Source organism: Condylura cristata, unplaced genomic scaffold (assembly GCF_000260355.1).
Source record: "Condylura cristata isolate star-nosed mole 26May11 unplaced genomic scaffold, ConCri1.0 scaffold00028, whole genome shotgun sequence".
Taxonomy (NCBI): Eukaryota; Metazoa; Chordata; class Mammalia; order Eulipotyphla; family Talpidae; genus Condylura; species Condylura cristata.
Window position 1 is genome coordinate 18576475 of NW_004567129.1, and position 6705 is coordinate 18583179.

Here is a 6705-nt window from a genome sequence, read left to right on the forward strand (position 1 = left end):
CAGCAGCGAGTTATTAAAGTATTACATTCTGATTATAATGTGGCCAGCTGGAAGGCTAAAGAGGGTCATCTTGGATAAGGCAGAGCAGTTAAACCAGAGGGAAAGCAGACAGAAGGGAAGGCAAGAGAGGCCAGTTGTCAGTGGATGCTCTTCACGTCAGGCTTCCGTGGAGGCTGTCTGCAGGGGAGGGCCGCACCATTGCCAGGGAGGGAACACACTGTCCTGCTGACTGGCATTGATTTCTCACTCAGAGAAGGAAGTTCAGTCTGGTCTGTTTTCCCAGATGTGAGCGTCCATGGAGACCACAGGGAGATACATCATGGGTAAACGATAATGGCGGAATGTTCCAGGAGATCGTGGGATTTGGGGATGGATAGAGGATAAAACATACCTTTCTCCTTCCCCTCACACATGTCTCGTGGGCTTAACCTGAGTAAATGTGAGCCCTCCTGTGCCAGCTCTCGCTACCGGTGTCTCCTCCATGGCTCCAGTGGGATCCTCTTGCTAGACCTCATCCTCTTTGCTCCATGACCTTATTTCAACTTATTCATCACCTCAAATCTCCTTTCTGCATTTACTGCTTCCACGAAACCATTATTGATAGCTCTCTTAGGCTGCTTTAGGTCTATTTGTACTGTATTTGGATAATCTTTCCCCCCCAACCACTAGGCTATAAATTCCAGGATCTTACCAGGATCTTACCCAATGTTTTCTTGGGGATTTGCAGCAAAGGAAACACTTCCCTCTTCTTCCCATTGAAGTGTAAATACACAAAGAACTGATGCCTAAATCCCTCCCTCCTCTGTGAATGGTCGCACGTCACAGCATAGTCTTCAATCCTGGACTAGAGCTAGCCGTGTGGGACCTCATGGCTTAGTCTTGGGGCCAGCCGTCACTGATGGTTAAACTGGGTGTGAGGAGTGTGCTGCTTCCCCATGTGGGGGTGACCGACTGCTTTTATCCCGACTGTGGTAGATGCTGTGATGTGTTTCTGATGCCCCACCCCACCCCTTCCATGAGGACTTTCTGTGGCAGCTGTCAATCTCTTTGAGGACTGCAAAAGAGTCACCCACCCAACAACATGCCCCATCCGGGACTGAGGAACTGATGGGAGTGCAGACAATCTTGGCTGAATCAGGGATCATACCGAAGGTCACGCTGACCCAGGTCTTCCAGTAGGATTGGCCACATCACCGCTGGGTTTGCTGCCGCACCACTGACCACCTCCCTCTGCCACTGACCGCTGTTGTGGTCAGGTTTGGATCTGAAGACACACCTCAGGACACCCAGCACACTGAGCACTCCACCTTGCTTCCTGGGTGTCCCAACCTATGACCCTCCCCTTTGTTTTGTGCATTCTAATGCGTTTGGGAAGAATCGGGTGTGAGTTTCGGCTGAGCATGAGGTGCAGGCTTGGGGGGGGTCAGGAAGGAGGCAGGCGTGTATAACATCGTGTATAACATTGGGGCTAAGGTCAGTGTCCCCCAGCAGAATCATTCCAGGTCTGGTTGTCAGTGAGAGTGGCACCTTGTCCCCGCGACGTGCACGAGGCATGTGTGCTGCCGGGAAGCGTGATGGTGGTTACCCAGCAGCATGTGGCTGATGTTACCTGGGTAGAGACACCTGTGGGAGCCCAGGCCCACTCTGGGCCCACTCTCGGACACATTCTCTCACCGTCAACGGCTGTTTCTCGAGTGCTTCTTCAGTGAAATTTGAGAAGTCGCACAATTGCTTGTGAACGTTGCAAATATAATTGTCATGAATGCTGCCTTCCATGTGGCTGAGACAGTGCATGTGAGGTTGGAACCCCATCAGGAGAGGAGGGAGGCACACTGGAGGGAATACCGAGTCTGGGGATGAGTCCTTCTTTGCCAGTGTCTGTCTTGGGAAAACTCTTTTCCTCTGAGTCCATGAATCATCTAACAGAGCAGTAAACTCCTATTTCTGAGACTTGTTACGGAAATTGAAAAATAACGACCAAAACACCTTTGTCCCGCCTCCATCCCACACAGCCTCCAGGGTGTTACACTCCTTGCACACAGATCTCTTACAAGCAACTCTGCATCTCATACATGCCTAGGACTGTGCTGAGAGCTGACAACACAGAAAACACGGGCCTGCCTTGAGCAGTCCTCAGCTTCGTAGGGGAGGCAGACACGAGAGTCATGGGAGTAAGGGTGGCAGTGATGTTCTACATGGGTTATGAGTAGGAAAGGTAAGAATGTTTTTGGATGGCTTGGGCCCATGGTCGACCCTTCCTCACAGGAGTGTGCAGGGCCTGCAGTGGAAGGCCAGAGACACATAATTTTGTTCCCTGGGCAGATGAACCAGGGAGCCAAGCCTGAGCCCCGCCGAGCAACCCCTGTTCCTCACGTATCCAGGGTTCGCAGGAGAGGAGTGTTAGCACTTACTTGCCCTCTGCCTGTGCTGTGCCCTAAGCCTAGTCTCAGCCTCTCCCTCGCTGGACACATGGGGCCCTTGGTGGGGGCGGGGGGATCCTTTAGCTCTGCTGGAAGTGGAAGACAGGGGCATAACAGAAGAAACTGACCCCCCAGGCAGATCCCGGGTCACAAGGACCGCACCATGGTATGGACTTTCTCATCTGTGTCTCCAACAGAAGGTTTGAACCTGTATATTCACCACAACTGCCTGCGGGCTCCACAGCTGTGGCCCCTGGGCATAGTGGGGGCTGGCAGGGCCATAGCAGAGCAGAACCTGGGTACCCAGACCTGGGGGTGTAACTGGAGATGACGGGGTCCGATACCACGTGCCAGCTGGCCCGGCCCGTTGGAATCAGGTAGCCCGAGGCTGCCGGGGTTGGGAATAACTTGCGACATGTAGGGGTAAAAACTCCTCATGAGAGACCCACGTTTCTGAATCGTTACCTTGCCCTGACTCTGAGGCTATGAGGGCAAACTGGGGAACCCTTCAAATTGCAGACAAATGCAGCAGTGAGGAACCACTTCCTCTCCAGACTGCCGGTCCCATTCCGGGTTCATTCTGACAGCTAGAAGGTCCCTGCCAACCCCCATGGCGCTCAGCCACATGTTGGTGGAATGAGCCAGAATCTGTGATGCTTGAAGCCTGTTTCAGCTGAAATTAGTAATCAATGAAATCTACAGTCCGTGAGCACAGGGTGGAACACACAGTCACATGAAGGTGACCAGCCCTAATTTAATGAGAGTGATTCATCACTTAAGCAAAGTGCAGTTGGCCCCAGAAATCGGAATCGGGATCCTGTAGCAGAGGGACGGGCCGCCGGGGTGGGGGTCGGGGGGCAAATGGGGATGTAAGTGGGGCGCTGGGTGTGTTCGTTTTACGGAAAAATAAGCCCCTCAGTGGCAGAACCGTCACGGAGTGACATTTATGGATTACATTCGGATGGGAAAATGATCAGCTGAAATACACCGAATGTCCAAAACACAGCCACTGATTATCCAGTGAGGAAAGTGTTAGGGAACTCATTAGGAAATGTGTTTTTGCCCTTGTGTCGGCTAAGCATCGCAATTAGCATTCACACCCACACAAATGCAGAGAGTCTTAAAGGAAACCTCGGAAGTGGAGTTCCTGGAGCTTTCTGTTCCCATGCCAACTGCGTACATGGGGCATCGCGGGGTTCCGGAGCATGAAAAATACTCCTGGTTCCCGCATCACGGCCTTCCTGACACTTGGGGCCTGTTCGTACTCTATGTGTGGAGAATAAGGCAGCCCTGCTTTGCCTACTTTGGGGGGCCCTTTGTGGCTGTGCTCCCCAGACAATGCCTGCCTTTTGTGGGGTCACCTCTCAGCTGATCCTTCCTTGCACGTTCAAGGTCCTTCTGAATGGCCACGTAGGCTTTTGCCCATCCTGTCACCTACTCCTAGTTATCTTTTTCTTTAAGAATTATTTATGCATGGAAGAACGTACAGGCTAGAACTGTTAGTGGGCTGGGGTTGGTGAGAGGATTCACCAGAGACAGAGTGGGGAGCAGAACATACAGAGGCACTGAAATACACTGCTGAGGGGAGCAGTGGGCGAGACAACCTCTGAGGTGCCTTGTGGGTCAGCTTCCTGGCTGGGGATCAAGCTCATGCTGCAGTGATGGCAGACAGCTTCACAGTGCTGCGCTTTAACCCCAGTGCACCAGGGAGGCCCCTCCCAGTTGTCTTAAGATGACTTGAAGCCGTCTTGGTTTGTCCTTTTTTTGTGCTGTGACCCCACCCCTCTAGTGAAATTGCCGTTAAAGTCTGAGACGGGGCACATGGCCAAAGGGATGGCTCCATTTCAGCTCCGCTAATGTCGGACCCTTGCCCTCCTGCCCTGCTCCTGCGGCATCTGGAAACAGGCCAGGCCTGGCACCACACCCGGAGTCTCTGTCCTCTATCTCTCCTTCGCTGAAGTTTCCTTGGGTCGTCTCTGGGCCTCCCTTCGTCTCTCTGGTCATACCACCCGCTTGTCGGTTGGCCCCAGGTCTCCGAACTAGGTCCTTACCCTCAGAATAAGGTCTCACTGCCCCCTGGCACCCCAGCAGCGCATCTTGACGTGTCCTAAGTGGGCATGTTCATGGCACGCATTTCAGGTCTGCCGCTAAATTCCTCGGCCAAGCCAGAGCGCCTCACCAGGCACCACAGTGTGAGAACGGGGCGGGGCCGTGTCTGGGCTGACCGAGCCTGCTGGACCCTCAGGACCTGGCGGTGACCTGAGGTGGCACATGGGCTGTGTCTCTGCCATGGTAAGGCGAGGCAGAGAGGTTGGGGGGGCGGGGAGCAGGAGGCGTGAGCCTTGGCTTACTCACGCCTCGTTTGAGATTGGGCTCACTAGTCTCCTTCTCTTATTTAAATACAGCATCTATGCAGGCAAGGATATTTTCCTCCATTTACTGCTTCATTCCCAGAACTCAGAACAGTGTCTGGTGGGAACCCACAAAACATTTGTTAAATGAATATATGAAATTTGTTAAGTCAGTTCTCTGAAGATTCAAATGGAGAAACAAATCCCAGATTTCTGCTTCATTGAGGTTTGCTGTTCTAGCCCTTTGGTCCTGGGAGGTCACCGGGGAGCCCCAGGAACACAAAGGAGGCTGTGGCTTCTCCTGCTAGCACGTTCCTGAATTGGTCAAATTATATTGGAAAAATCCGAAAATGTGCCTGTCAAGTGCGCACCCCCCACCGCCATCAGGAGTTTTGATATAAATCAGAGATGATGATGGTGACGATGGCTTTAGCGTCTGTAGAAGGAGCATCCACCTTACAACCCATAGGGGCAGAAAACCAGACACTTGCAAAGGTTTCTGAGTTCCTGGGCATCTGGAAATCATCCTCACGTTTCCCCCATACTCGGCATCATGTGTGCGTCTGGGAGAAGGAGGTGTGCGGGATGGAGCAACTCCAGCCACACCCTAGGGGCCTCGGGGTGCCCGTCCGTAGTGATGGAGATGCCTACTGAGGGTGCAGGGTCAGCAGCTGTGTCACTGGCCTTTCCCGAATCTGTGCACAGCAAAGCAGGGGACCAGATGGTGGCAAGCCCCCTGGGGCTTGGGTTTCTTCGGGGGCTCTCAAGACATCCTGTCCCATTCACACCCCTGATGTTCACCCAGTCAGTTCAGTCTGGTGATCTAGAGTGTAGGGTGGCCTTCACTTCCAACCAGCCAGGGACTAGCCTGAGTCTTGCCTGGGGTCTCTGTTTGTTTCCATGTTAGCCCTTGATGGGGGAACTTGGGATCAGAGGGATTCTGACACCCCCTGCATGGGGCCTAGGGTAAGCCCTGCAGTAGAAGTGACTGCTCTGTGCTGTCTCTAGTGAATCCTCTCACCCCTCTGCACCTCTGGCCTACACCCCAGCTCTGTATGCATAGAATTATAAAATAAATTAAAAAAAAAACCTACAAAAATGCCACCAAGCTCTCTTTTGACTGACAATAACTAGATCAGATAAGTGTCACATACAAACTGCGGTGTGTCCCATTTATATCAGCCTCATCGGTGGGTGAGCGTGACTGTCTCCCCACAGCCTCGCCAGCTCGGAATACGATTTTTCGTTAGTCTTGGCAAAAGAACAGGCAACCATCACGGTTCAGTTTTATTTCTTAAATCATCCAAGAGACTGAGCTTTAGTTCATATGTTGCTCGGTCATTTGCATTTCTTCTTCGGGGATTTATCTCTAACTTCTGTGTATTAATGTTTTTTTTTGGTTTCCCCTGGATGAATTCATAAATCAAAACAGCCAAGAGTCAGACCCGCATTCATAGATTTGTGCCTCTGCACATCATTCTCTTCCTGTTCATCTCCTCTAGGACTCAGCCTGGACTCCACGCTCTGCAGGCGCCTGCAGATGAAATACTTCCTGCTGTTTCATCCACATATGTGTGCATGTATCTACACTCACCTGCACACACATGTGCAGATATGTGTGTATCTGTGTATATATGCAGGTATGTGTGTGTCTGTGTATATATGCAGGTATGTGTGTGTCTGTGTATATATGCAGATGTGTGTATCTGTGTATATATGCAGGCATGTGTGTATCTGTGTATATATGCAAGCATGTGTGTATCTGTGTACATATGCAGATATGCGTGTATCTGTGTATATATGCAGGTATGTATGTGTCTGTGTATATATGCAGGAGCATATATCTGTGTATATATGCAGGTATGTGTGTATCTGTGTATATATGCAGATGTGTGTATCTGCAGGTATGTGTGTATCTGTGTATATATGCAGGT